The sequence below is a fragment of the Heliangelus exortis genome, chromosome Z (genome assembly GCF_036169615.1).
Source record: "Heliangelus exortis chromosome Z, bHelExo1.hap1, whole genome shotgun sequence".
Taxonomy (NCBI): Eukaryota; Metazoa; Chordata; class Aves; order Apodiformes; family Trochilidae; genus Heliangelus; species Heliangelus exortis.
In genome coordinates this window covers 32,525,244-32,539,535 of record NC_092454.1, presented here as the reverse complement: position 1 = coordinate 32,539,535, position 14,292 = coordinate 32,525,244, and the positions used below count along the sequence as shown (strand labels likewise).

Below are 14,292 nucleotides of genomic sequence, written 5' to 3'. Positions count from 1 at the left end.
AGTTGTTATGGGACTTTCCTTAAAAAAGCTTGGCTTTGAAAGGGAAAAAGTATTTTTTTTTTTTGTCTATGTTGAGGAAGTTAATGCATAGGAATATTTGGTCTTCATCTGCAGTCAAGTGTATGAAAGAAGTGGGCATGAGGTACAGTATAGCAACAAACAGCAGTCTTCTTAATAAAAGTCTATGTTATGGTCTATTATGCAAAGGCTTTATTTGCATGGTAAGGTTTTAAATGTCCTGTACTTACAGATGGTGCTTTCAAGATTGATAGTAGCTTGTGTGCTGTTGCGTAGAGCCCAAATTGATACCTAAATCTGTACCTACACAGTCTGACTAAAGTGTGTATTATCAAGGTTTTGAACTCTCTGCCTGATGATAAGACTTAATGTGTGCACACACTTCATCTCTGGATGGCTTGCACTTCTAAAACTCTTGACTTCTAAAGCCACTTCCAGATAAGACAAGATTTTTAAAGATTTTAAGAAAAACTTTCTAAAGATGCATTATCTGAGTATTTAATTTCTTTTTTAAGTAAAAATGTGGCCTCTTGGTTCACCTTCATCAAATTACATTTTATTCTGTTAGGCTGAGGGCACACAGGGCACATTTAATCTGACAAACTTCTGATGAACCTAGAACAAAATTGAAAGCTCCGAATGTCAAAATTTGTAACTCATTCATTTTTATCTTTCTAATAGTTGTTAGATATTTCTTCTTAAATGAACAAATAGAGGCTTAACTTCAGCTTATGAAAAGGCTTTTCCAAGGAAGTGGTTTGTGGCTGTGTAACATTGTCAGATGTACATGGGCAGACCCTGACACCCACAAAGATCCTACAACTATTCTGGTTCTCCACCAGTCAGTGGGACTGACTTTCATTTTCAGGTTTTAGATGGAAATTTAAAAGTGAAACCCTGGCTTAGCTTTTTTCAAGAGTAACTGTAATTCAGAAGTAAAGTAAAATAGTATTTGTTGCCCTCAATCCCCTTAGAATTACAGTAAAGATTGTAATATAAACAAAATTCCATTAAAACACTATTAATGGCATTATAATACATTAATTTCATTCAGAATTAAAAACTGTTCAGAAAATTTTGCTGCACTACTTGAAAAATGAGACAGCATTATAATCAAAACTTGTGTATACTTCTATGTAATGAATTGAGGTTGAAAATTTGCATTTAATCTTGACATTTCCTGGTCTTACAGTGCTTAATAATGTGCCTCTAAGATTATTCTAATATAGCTTCAAAATTGTATTTGTGTTTCACACAGTAATATGAATGTCTTCCTGTTCTGCATGATATCTGAACAATAACATTGAACAAATACTGTCTGCTGCAATATGGGTGCAACAAGAGGTTAGTAGCCTACCAGCACTATATTCCAGGAAATACTGTTCCTTGTAACATAAAATACAGCTTAGCAGAAGTAAGGATGTTTGTATCCTCATGCCTGTAATTGGTTTCTTCCTCTTAAAAACCACTGGTGGAAAAGTCATTACACTAAGATAGTGAAGGAAGGACACAAGTGCAAGCAAAAGGAGACACTGAATAAGAAATATTTGGAAAATATTAAGTGCTCATGTGACTACCCATTGCAGCTCTTGTAGTACACCAATCATTTCAAGTCCATTGTCTGATTGCTATGAATTTCTTCAAGCAAAGTAACCAACAAGGTGATAGGACTGTGTGGTATTTAAACCAGATTAGGGCTGACAACTGGTGATACCAAGCCAGCCAAAACGGTACTCCTGAGAACTAATAACAATTCTTTTATTTTTTATTATTATTACCTTTCAGCCAGATTAGCTTCTCAGTCTATGTCACCCCAAAGCTGAATAGCTGTTTAGCTGTATAGCGCCAGAGATAGAGCAACAAATGGTTCTGAGCAAGGCAGAAGCATGGGGATGGCCCCTTGGCAGCAGCCCACAATGGGACCCTGCATTGCTGATGAATGGCTGCAAATGAGAAGCTAAGGATTTGAAAGGCTGATACACATCAGAGGAGAAGGAAATGTGGCCTACATGATTTTTAATAAACAATCAAGCCATTCCTATTGTCCTTAAAATACTGTTGCTGTTTTGCTTCACTGACCAAATACTTGCATGGATTGTGTCAAAAGATAGATTGTGTCATGGCAAAAGATAGCATAAAATTCTGCTGTTTTAAATGTCCAGACTATATAAGCAAGCAAGCCGTTGTTTTTCACTAATGACCCATTTTCAGGTCAAATTGTTTTTGAGAACCTCAGTATCCCTTAACATTACTTCACCTGTAGGATAATTTAAAATTAAGTAATTCCTCTTCTGAGATTTATGAATTATTCACTAATATTAGCTACTGCACTTCAAAGATTGTCCAAACACCTAATGCAGAAAACCTTTTATATTTTACCGATTTGTGTCAGCATATGCCTGTCACAAGACAAAGGAAGCAGGCAAAGTATTTGAAATCAACATTATTCCACGCTGATGCCAGGAGACAGCAGGGCACGTAGGTAGAATGTTTCTACTCATGAGTGGTACAGCAATGCAACTAGGAGGATCATGCATCAGAAAGATCACCGGAAGATAAGGAGAATCATCCCATACAAAAAAGCATAGAAAATAATAATTGTAATCCTACCCGACAGAACAGAAAAACTGCAAGCAGCATAATGAAGCAAATCCACAAGAAACTTTTTGGATGCTCCTGAGTCGTAGATCAGAACAAGCCGTTACATACCAACTTTTTTTATAAATGGATTTAAGTATGGTATGTTTATTTACCATCCACAGAATGGGTAGTTTAACCTATATAAAGGTTATGTTGTCTTCCTTACACTTCTTTTTTGGCTCCTGGTCTCTCTCTGGAACTGATAAACAAAACTTCTCCATGCCTGTCTTCTGACCACGTCAGGTAAGATGATAAAAAAAGCAATGCCTTTGAATATGGAAAAAAAGAGAAGATTTTCTGCCCAAGCAATCACTACTGATTCTTTGTTTCATGGGTACATTTCAGCCCATTGCAGTACTTAGGGAAACTTATCTCAAATTTCATTAAAATCAATGAACAGACAGACTGTGAGCCAACAGTGTGCCCTGGCAGCCAGGAGGGACAACTGAGCCCTGGGGTGCATCAAGCACGGCACTGCCAGCCGGCCGAGGGAGGGGATTTACTCCACTCTGCACTGGTGCGGCCCCACCTTGAGTACTGTGTGCGGTTTTGGGCACCACAGTACTAAGAGGACATAGAGCTACTACAGAGTGTCCAGAGGAGGGCTGCAAGGTTGGTGAAGGGTTTAAAGGGAAATCCATATGAGGTGTAACTAAAGATACTTGGTCTGTTCAGCCTGGAGGAGGCTGAGGGAGACCTCATTGCAGCTTACTCTTCCTCACCAGAGAAGGAGGAGGAGGAGGCACTGACCTCTTCTCTCTGGTGACTGATGATAGGATCCAAGGGAATGGTAGGAAGATGTTCTTCGGGAAGTTTAGGTTACATATAAGGAAAAAGTTTTTCACCCATAGAGTAGTTGAGCAGTGGAACAAGCTCCCTAGGGGAGTAGTTATGGCACCAACACTGCCTGAGTTCAAGAAACATTTGGATGACACTCTCAGGCATGTGGTGTGATTCTTAGGTGTCATTCAAAGGGATAGGAGTTGGACTTGATGATCCTGATGGGTCCCTTCCAACTTGTTGGATTCCATGGGTCTATGATTCTATGATACCACAATGCTACTCTGGTAGCAAGTCACAGATGTCAATAGGACTGGCCATACATCTTAAAGTTACCAGAGGTCTAAGAACGGTTTAATGGACAGAAGTACATTTTATTTAAGCACACAAACAACAAACAACTTTCAGGTACAGATCTTGCCAGAGGATGCTTATTTCTGTTTCTGTATGGCTCTCTGCTTCACAAGTTAGGCTCTGTGTCTTCCTGACAGTTAAGGCTGTGTTGATGGCAGCTCATTGAAATAATGAAGTGGGCCTAAATAGCCTCATCTTGCCTGAGTCATAGCCTATTATTTTATTTTTTTTCATGACAATTTTCTCATATTGTGAGTTGAAAAAAATATACTTAGGAGATGGAAAGTATTGTGTGCAGACTTTAGGACTAATATAATTTGTTGTTGTGAAGTAAGTAAGAAAGTGTATGGTTAAAAAATAAACAAAATAGAAAGCTAACACAACATGATACTTACGTTGCTTCCAAGCTGTCTCTCTGCTAACCCCTCCACACTCATCACTGAAAATTGATGTTGGGAGTGATCTGCTTTTAAGCAAACCCTCAGTGGTTAATCCTTCAATTATAACTCTTAAACCAGATTACCCTGAAGTGATTTAACCCACTTTTTTCCAAAAATTGCCTTTGTGTTCCTTGCGTCCATATACTTGATCTTCAGACCTGTCATCCTGGACTTCTAAAAACAGTGTCCTAACATATCCTGCAAGTGAACACTGGGCTAACTCCTCAAGGCCTAACACTACATCATTCTGTGTGGATGTAAAAACAGACAGCTTTGAACACGAGGCAGCAAAGTCTCTATCAAGATGACTTTCATTGTCAAAGAATACAAAGAATCCATTTCACTCTTCCCTCTCTGTCTTGTATTTTGTAGTTGATGAAGCCTGCCAGCTTCACTTTCAGAGATTGTACAAACCTCTGCTGATCCTTCTCGGTCTCTGACTTTTTATACCTAACAGCTCCTATTTTTCTTCTTGTCTATCCACTTAAAGTGGGACTGTAAAAAGCAGAGATTATCTGCTCCTAAAACCTCTCTAATGAGGGATCTGTAAGTTTTCTGATGAAGAACAGCATCATGCCACCCACTCATTTCTCTGGCATGTAAATACACTAAGGGTGACTGAGGGAACTGGGAGTTTGTTGCCATTCAACTTCCTGTAATGATTGCTGGAGGCACAACATGCTCACTAACCTGTCTGCTGAGAGAGCACAGGGTGAAATACACAGACATGTGCAAGGATGCACACTTTAGTGAAAGGCCTCAAGACTCATTGTTCAAAAATGTGAGGAAAACTGACAGCAAAGTGTTTATGATTATTTCATTCCTCCTCTTACACATAGGAGGCTAATTGGTGAGACTTGATAACGTCATACATGTCAGATATGTGCTAAATACTAGTATTTGAAGATGACCTGTTGTGCATATGTATGTACCCTGTGCTTAGCTGCAAGGCGCAAATACAAATTTAGAGCATTTGAGAACTCTACATAACTTGAGAATATGATATAACATAGCCAAGCTTCCTGTACCACAAATCTGGTGAGGTTTTGGTGCAGTCAGAAACTGCCATTCCTTTTGCTTTTCCCCTCCCTCTGCCACAGAGGGCTTTGTGTCTATGCAGTCAGTAGTGCAGGATGCTGTTACACTTCGCTGCTCAAGTTGCACAATGGTTATAGAAATTAGGCACAGTGATTATCTATCTCCTGTTTGCCTGCTGATTCCTATTTTGCTGACCATAGAACTTCACAGTAGGTGTGCTACCTGTGCCAGAATTTACAGGTGTGCTTGAATCCCAGCTTTCTTCAAACCTGGGCTTATTTGTTCTCCATTGGCCTATGTGGGGTAATGAAGAGTTTCAGATGTTAATAAGCCCAGAGGAAATAGGCAGGCTCAAGGAATTAGGTTGTGAATGAAGCACTACTTGAATCACTCAGTTTCAGCACTCTTTTAGAAAGCTCATTTTCTTGTCAAGGAGTTTGAAGTAATTTAATCAATGTGTATTTCTGCTCCTGTTTAGAGAACCACTCAGCCAGTGCATTTACTGTGTGGTGGATGCTGAGAAACTAACACATTAGACACAAAGAGAACATCCAAAAGGGAAGGCAAGAATTGCCTATGAAGACACTTATTTTTTTAGAGCTATTAAAAAAAAAAAAAAAAAAAAAAAATCACATTCACAGCTAATTTTCTGTTAATAGCCTCTCATTTCCCATGAATTCCTGGCTTGGAAGCACAAGTTTCTACCTTATTCGACTTATCTGCTAACCTTGAAAAAAATTATATAATGCTTGTTTCTTCAGTCACCATCCAATTCAACTTCAAAATTTCCTTTACGCTCTCTAAAGGTACCCCTCTGGGAAACTTTCTGGTTGGGAGAAGTAAGGGAATTCACAATATGAAACGAAAATATAATTGACTGATTTGAAAGGAATCACAAGACAAATATCAGTGAGTTGACTTCATTCACACAGCTGTGTTTCAGTAATATGGCCATGGAAGTGGCTTGTGCCTGCTGGTGTCAGTGCAAATGCTCACGGTGGCACAAGGTGAAGTAATAAGGGAAAATAACCAGGTTAAAAATAATGTTTTTTTGGTTGGTTGGATTTTTGTTTGAGTTTTTTTTGTTTTGTTTTGTTTTGGTTGGTTTGGTTTTTTTTATTTTGTTTTTGGTTTTTTAGGGGTAGTTTCCAGCTTGGCTCAGTCACTGACTGTGTTCATCACAGGGTCTCACAAACAGCAGTATCAGCTTAACCTGTGCCAAGTGGCAGGGAAGAGAGGGAGAGGGAGGAAACTCTCCAGGTGCCAGAGGAAACATGCAGGCAATCCATCACCTCCCCTTCAGTCGCTGGAGCAGTGCAAAGTGACTTCGCTCTTTTTAAAGTCCCAGAACAGTGTAGGGAGTGGTGAGGTTTCTTGAAATGAAAACCCAGTGCAGAAAAGAGTGGCCCTTCTGATTAGGAACACTGGCAGGCACTGCTCATCTGCTGCAGTATGTGTTACCTGACAGAGCACTCACCTCTCCAAGCCTACAGCTGTCTGGAGTACAATTTTTAAAGCAGAAGGTCGACAGAGAAATCTATACCCGAAACCAAATGCTTTCCCAAATACTAAGTGCTATACATGGCAGTTGTTCATGGCAGCTACATTTTTATGCTTTTGCGGGAATAATGTAGTAAGCATAATGTAAACATGCATCACTCTTTTGGCTCAGCATTCACTCATGACTACTCTCATTGCACTTGTAGAGCTGCAAAGCAGTGCCTGGTTTTCTCTTACAGACACCTCCACAGCAATTTCCTTAGGAAGTAAGCTCACTCTCCCCCATGGAACGGGCTTTCAGAAAATGGAAGAACTTTCAGTGCCAGCCACTGAATTCTGGCCTAGAGTGCCTGGGCTTTTTATTTATTTATTTGAAACACCAAAATATTTCTACGTAACAGCTTCTCAGCTAATGAGTTCTTTTCAAACATGGCTCCTAAATAGCGTACACAGTATTGTTTTACTAATAGTGTCCAATTAATAGACATTATGAAAATATAAACACCAGGAATGGAAAAATCATTAATAGAGTGGCTTTTGGTTTCTTTCATTTGGGTGAAATAAATGGGTTATATTGCTGCTGCTTCTGTTACCGATACTAGACATAAAGCAGATTAAAACAACATATGTTTTCAGGACTAAACTCTGTCTTGAGATATGTATGGATGCAGGCTCAAAGCAGAATAAATACGTTGCTGTCAATTTGGGTAACGACAGCTCATTTGACAGCGCTCTCCCTGTACATCAGAAAAATCAGGGGACACCATGTCCTGAGGGCTATACAAATGGTGATATGGGAGCTGCAGGAGAGGTGTACATTGATGTGTAAAGACTGGCATAGTCATTCCATTCCCACAGATATTTTGGCTCTGTCTATTTAAATAACCTTATTCCTCAGAGCAAGAGTGAACAGAGCTGTCTCTTAAAGAGCATTTATTTACTCAATGATGTATATCTGCCGCAATGATGCGAGGTGAATTCTTCATTCAGGCCAGCACTGGTACCTTAGCTACAGAGACACTTACACACAAACTACCCTGCTCAGTATGTTTATCATACCAGGGCAGCCTGGAAATATGTTTTTAAGCACACCAGTGTCTTTGTGACAGCTTCAAGGTCTCAGCGATATGATAAGGCAAGAAAAAAAGCAAACCTTTCCCAGCCCCCAGGCCACCACCTCAAAGGCTGTTGGGAAGTCTCAGAGAGGGATCCCAAGCAGGGGAACACTGACCTCAGATGTGATTTGGTAACCACACAGAATTCAAAAGATTTGTCTCAGAGGAATAACTTCAAAGCAATGAGTTTAGGAGAATTTTAGTCTGAGTCTTAAAGCGGTACTAGAGCTGGTAAATTCCAAGCAAGACAAATAGTGCGTAACGATGTCACCCTCCCCTCCCAAGACACATGCCTTAAAAAAATGCTTCCAAGCTAAATCACAGAGAAATGATGCTTCCATAAGTTAAGGATTGCTATGTTCTGGTCAGACTCTTTGTAAGGCCTGACTCAAATTTGGAGGTTAAGTCCCCAGACGAAAAGGGTCAAAAGAGAAGGTGTAATGCAATTTGCCATCAGAAGAACTCACAACTGCGGAAGGGTTCTCCAGTTGCTGCCTCTCTCATCCCGCTGCCAAACTGCCTGGCTACAAATAGCAAGGGTGGTAGAAGAAAGGGTAGAAAAAATGGTAATTTCTGCAATCAGACAGGAGCTATTTGGGCAAACGTGGTGATAAGCTATATCTGGGGCTTTAAAGTCTTTTTGCCCTGTTCATATCTTTTCTTGTCCACAATCACTTTCATGGTGCCTATTACTCATTATCACTGTGTTATTGCTTTAGCTTATGCTAATTTACACTTGTAAAATAAAGAATTTGCAGGCAGGTCAAAACTGTAACAAAAAAAGTTTTATTCAACACATATAAATATCTCTTCCAGGCCGAGGTTTACTGCTTCCTGAATTTACGAAATATGTATAACTTAATTGTTCCTACTGGAATAAGAGTGTCTAGGCAAAGCTGTGAACTTAGCTTATGAGTATGTGCATGTCACTGCAGCTTTAGTAAACAGGGACTGCTGTTACCCATGAAAGAGTGTTTTCAGGAGAAGAAAATCAATGTTATATGGATGGTTTGAGATCTTTAAACAGATCTTGAGATTTCAAGACTAAAAATGCCTGTGCTAATGGAATGGCTGAGGTTTGTGTTCCTAAAAAATTAGAAAGCTCATCTAGCATATAAAAAGTAATAGTATTAAACAGTAAATACTTCTGTCACAAAAATTCAGCATTAAAATGTAAAACTGATAACCACTTGAATTTGTAATATGACATGTAAATAAATTTTCAAACCTAAACTTTGTAAAAGCTTATGTTTTACTTTACTGAATCCATATTTAGAAATTAATTTAATTAATTAATTTTCACATTATGTTTTTAAATATTCTCATTTATATAAATACGTTCCCTTGCAACCCTCTACAATCTTAAGCAGAATGAAAAAATATGTTACTATTTTAAAAGAATACACTACAGTGCGGAAGTTACTTGCAGAATAGCAGCATTTCAGTGTGAAACTGCCAACACATTTACTGCCTAATGCCTATACTTAATTAAACCAGCCTGTGAGCATAACAGGGAATGCAACTTCTATGTTTTTGAAGATGATCCAGTGTGCATTCCACATGTTGAGTGTGTGTGGTCTTTTCATGGTCAGAAAACAATATTCTTCTCATGTTCCATGTTTTCTGTGGTAATAGCTGGCTGTGTATTCCATCCAAATGCTGAACAGTCATTTGTTTGCAGAGTCACAATGAAACCCTACAGTGTCCAGCACTGCATGTAATAAATACTCTACACTTGGTACTAGACTGAAACTGACTATGAAAGCCCTGTAGACGAGCTTGCCATATCCACCCTTTAACATTAATGGGTTTGTTTTGGTTTAGACAGAAAAGTGGTGTTAGTAATGATTTATATTTTTATATATGCACTCTAAATCCCAGATTTATGCCAAGATAATGTAATTTTCCCACTAGTTCTTTCAGACTCTTTGCAAAAATGCTGGGTGTGAGAAAAGCCAAGGAGGGCTAACAGGAGCTTCTGTGCCAGCAATGAAGGAGTTGAAAAATTCAAGAACACTACTAAGCCAGGCAAAATTTTCCAAAGTACTGAAAAGCCAGAAAATCTGAAAACAGACTGAGTAAGCTCTTGGAAGACTGAAAACTCATAAATAATATCAGTTTTCCTATCAGCTTAGATATCCATTTGTTTCTCTAGAAGTTGGGATCTTTGTGTATTGTAAGACTTTATGTTATTCTCCAGGTGATTTTTAAAGTTGCAGTGCAGGGATGCCTGACTGGGGGCAAGGGGGAGGGGTGTGTCTCAATTTAATATCCCCTATCACTGGTGCCTTCAAAAGAAATTCAGTTTTGCCGAAAAAATATACAAGAAAATTACAAGCAGAAGTATCTTTGCAGTGAGTACAGGACACAAACTGACAGCTATGTGCTTTTGTGCCATTAGGAGGCCTGGGTATGCACTTGGCTAAAATCCTGGTTTCAGCCACAGCTCTGTTTCACAGAGGGAAAACAGTGGGAGAATGGAAAGATGTTTGAAGATGCAGCTCTGGCCTTTCTGGACAGTCAAGACAGAGACTGATAGCTGGGTATTCATAACTCCAAAGAGTGGTTCATCTCTGATTCATACAAGCTGTTCCCTTCAATGAAACAGGAAGAAGCCAGCACAATAGAGGTTTTTCAGAGTGAAGAAACAGGGAAGGACTTAGCATCACAAGGCAATAAACTGCTGTTATTATGAAAGACATTATGAAATAGTTTGTGATTCTAAGATTAATTTTAGCTTAAGTTTCAACTTTAGAGCAGTTGCTAGTTGCTGACTCTCAGCCCCTCATTCTCACTGTCACAAAACGGGGGATAAGTGGAGCATAAAAAACCCTTCTACAGGCAGCTGCTCTCCTGCCTACCTACCCCCTCACCCCACTGAATCTGCAAAGATGCCCAGTCTGCAAAAGCTCTTCAGAATCCTTGCACCAATGCTGAACATTGTGTATACCAGACAGCACAGCATTTTTCAGTTTATTAATTCCCAGTCTAGTGGGAGAAGTACATAGGATGCAGCTTCTTCCATTGTTTTGATGGCAGATGGACATGTTATTCTAGCTTTTCACCCACCTGAACAAAACCAAATTTTTTTATTAGGTGTTTGCCTATAGTCCCAACTGTAACTCTAGGGTGGGTAAATGTAGTACAAATACACTTCTGCTCTCTCACAAGACAAAAAAGACAAGTAAACTGCCAACCAACCAGTGCATTCAAATGCCTTTTTATAAATATAGGCCAACTGTTAATTTGATTTCTCATCCATTCTTAAAGAGTAATAAAAAAAAATATTCTAGAAGTATAACCTTGAAGTGTTAGAGATATTTTTTTTCATATGACAAACTTTCCTCTGACCCCAACTGCAATCTTGGTCTTGGCTGTTCTTCATTCACCTGGCTTATTAGACAGGAAAACTTTCTGGAGTAAACAGCAGATTTTGTACATCATGCTTCAGTAATGCTTCCCAACATTTTTGGTATCTGGAGCAAGCTACCTTTAAGTGTTGCAACAGACTGAAAAGAATGCAGCATGATTACAACTGTGCCTACTCCATCTTTCAACCATTCCACTTTTTCTGTCCCTCCCCCAAATTCTTTTTATAGGGAAACAATAGAGTGAGCCATTGTCCATAGGCAACATCTCGTTGCCAGAATGAAACAGTCTGAGTAACAGTCATGCTAGATAAACATGCTTGTGGCTGCACAGACCAAGTTAAAAACAGTATGAAGTTGATAACATCGATATCTTGTTTACTAACTATCAACAAAGAAAATCTATTCTACAGAAAGGCCATGTAGGAACTAAGAGATCAACTGGGTGTAAACAACTGTACTCTGTCTCCAGATCTAAAGGTCTGAGAAGCAGGCAGGGGGTACCCAATGATGATTCTAGCAGAGAATGAGGGTTTGGAGAAAGCTTAAAAAACACAGGGGAGATACCTGTTTTCCATTTGTGTGCATCCTTGCCACAAGAAGGGGGAGCAAGCAGGGATGTTTCACAGGAATGCCTCCACAGACTGCTCAAGAGAAGAAGCTCAGAGGAGTCAATGCTTCCAGTGGACCAAATCTGCATTTTCTGTCCATTAGGAGGAGAGCCAGCAGATAATACAAAGGCTGGGATCTGCTGGATAACCATGGCAAGCTCTGCTACTCTCCTGAAGGTCATGGGTACCTACCACTTTGTAGTCCCAAATCCTAATGGCAAGGCAGGTGAGATCCATGAGTGCTCCTCAGGCCTGCCTCCCCCAAACAAGCATCAGTGAGTTAGGACTTCTCCCCATCTATGTTTTTTCTTCCCAAACAAGCCAGAGAGTGAGGACTGTGGGGTAGCATGGTGTTCACATCTCAGATCAACACTGAACTAGGAGGCAAACTGGAGGTGGACCTCTGGGCAAGGGTTGCCATACACAGTGTGGGTGCACCTGCTCTACACTGTGTAAAAGCCACTCTACATTTCAATTTTGTATGACAATTTTTGCACTGAAAAACATTCTCCTCCTTTCCCCCCACAAATAGAAGATGTATACCAAGAGGCAAATCCTCACACGCAGTACCTGGTTCAGAGCTTTGCAGCTGAATATTGCAGATCTCAAAAGTAATTAAAAATATATGTTATAATTGCAAAATCACAGCAGATCTACACTATTTACCTCTATTTACTATTTAGTGGTATTTACACTACCACTATTTACTATTTAAGTAATACCTTACTATTTACCTCTATACTGCAACATTTTTGCTTCAGGTGTGCATTGCCTATTTGTGATGAGGCAATGGATTAGTAACTGAATTTGCACAGATGGTGAGGCATCCATCAGTAAAGTATTAAGACTATGTCATAAGGCCCTGGGGAAAGGACTACCTTTTAGATTAGTGTTTATGTAATACCCTGCACAATGGGAAACTGAATCCTCTCTTAATTCCTAGAAGCCAGCAAAACATGTCTGTAAGTGTGTGTATATTACATGCACATTATTTATGCATTATAGAACAGAATGACAAGTAAATAAAAGCCAGATTACTTGGCCCTGTTTACTTAGTGTATGATTTGTGACGAGTAGTGGGTCTCTTTCTGAAATTCTGTTCTTTGGGGACAGTTCATTAGACAATGGTTAGATGAGAATAAATTTTCTGGAAGAAGAGAGCTGGTTTTATATGGTGATGCCTATATGCCCATATCCATGCCTTGAGCTAGGGCAAGGTCACCAGCTCTGCTGCAAGTCTTCCAGAAAGCCCTTTAGTGAATCATCTGTGTGGATTAGTAAACTGGACATTATAAATCTCTGACTGAGATGGAAAGGCTTTCTTTTTAAGTCCTTCAGATGATATCTGTGTGCATCACTGATGCCAGCACAGATTAAGTGGAGCTATACTGGAAGGCTCATGCAGCACAGTTGTTCAGACTACTTGGCTGGCTGGCTGGATTTCTTTGGAACCAAGCTTTTGAGAACTAGATCTGTGATATGATCCCAAGGGACTACAGATTAAGTCTCAAAGATGACTGACCCATGCAGTAAAGATCATGAAGTCTTTTATCTTGGAAGCCGTCATTTGTTTGGTAAGCTCTGAGGCAATAAAAAGACAAGACAGTAAAAAACATGTAGTAAAATACCTTTAACTATACAGGCTCTTTGGAATAAAAGAATAGTTTGTTTCTCTTACCTGATATATGTGTGTGTATGTCTATATTTACACATATGTGTATAAATAAATGTTTGTGTTTTTTAAGTGTATATGGCCTTTAAGCAAAACCAACCCTTCTTTCTTGGGCTAGTTTCCAAACTCCTATTGCAGTGCAGTGCCTGGGGTTGTAACTGGAGGGCACTGTGAGAGCTGTCAAGATAAAGGGTGTTTAACAAAGGCTGACTTCACCAGCCATTTCTCCTATACTAACATAGAGCACATTATGTCAGGGGCCACTCTGGCTTTATTGAACTAGAAACCACCACAAGGACAGAAAGTAACTTTGAAGCTGTGAGCATAAACCTCCTTTGTTGTGTATGTGTGTGTTAGCATATCATCTTTGGGGATAATCATCCAAATGTGTTGCCTATGGAGATGGGGCTGATTCAACACTTGTGCTCCCGGGTGGCCAGCCTGTAATTTAAAGATTCACTGGCCTCATGAAGATAGCCACAAATGGAACAGAAACCATAATTACAAGAGCCTGTTCCACTAATCCGTGGTTAACAAATGTTAGTTAAAAGATAAATAAGCCTTATGCAAGCATTTCCTGGAGGTGTATGAGCCTTGTGTTTTAATGTGTTCTGACTTTAGAGAGGGCATAAGGAAAATAAAGATCATTTTGTAATCTAAGTACATTTCAACTGTTAGAAATCACAGGAAATCTTTGAAGTCAAATTATCTTTTAAAAAAACCCTAACAATTGCTTTTTATTTATGATACAGAGTA

At 39.3% G+C, this 14,292-nt stretch overlaps 1 long non-coding RNA gene across 1 annotated transcript; it reads right to left on the bottom strand.

Annotated features, from left to right (window-relative positions):
• Positions 1 to 11,103: 11,103 nt before the first annotated feature.
• LOC139789985 (uncharacterized) lies at positions 11,104 to 13,908 on the bottom strand. The gene is made up of 2 exons (XR_011723328.1): positions 12,592 to 13,908; positions 11,104 to 12,530 (listed from the first exon to the last, which is right to left on the bottom strand). It is a non-coding gene; the product is annotated as an uncharacterized lncRNA (long non-coding RNA).
• Between the last annotated feature and the right edge of the window lie 384 nt (positions 13,909 to 14,292).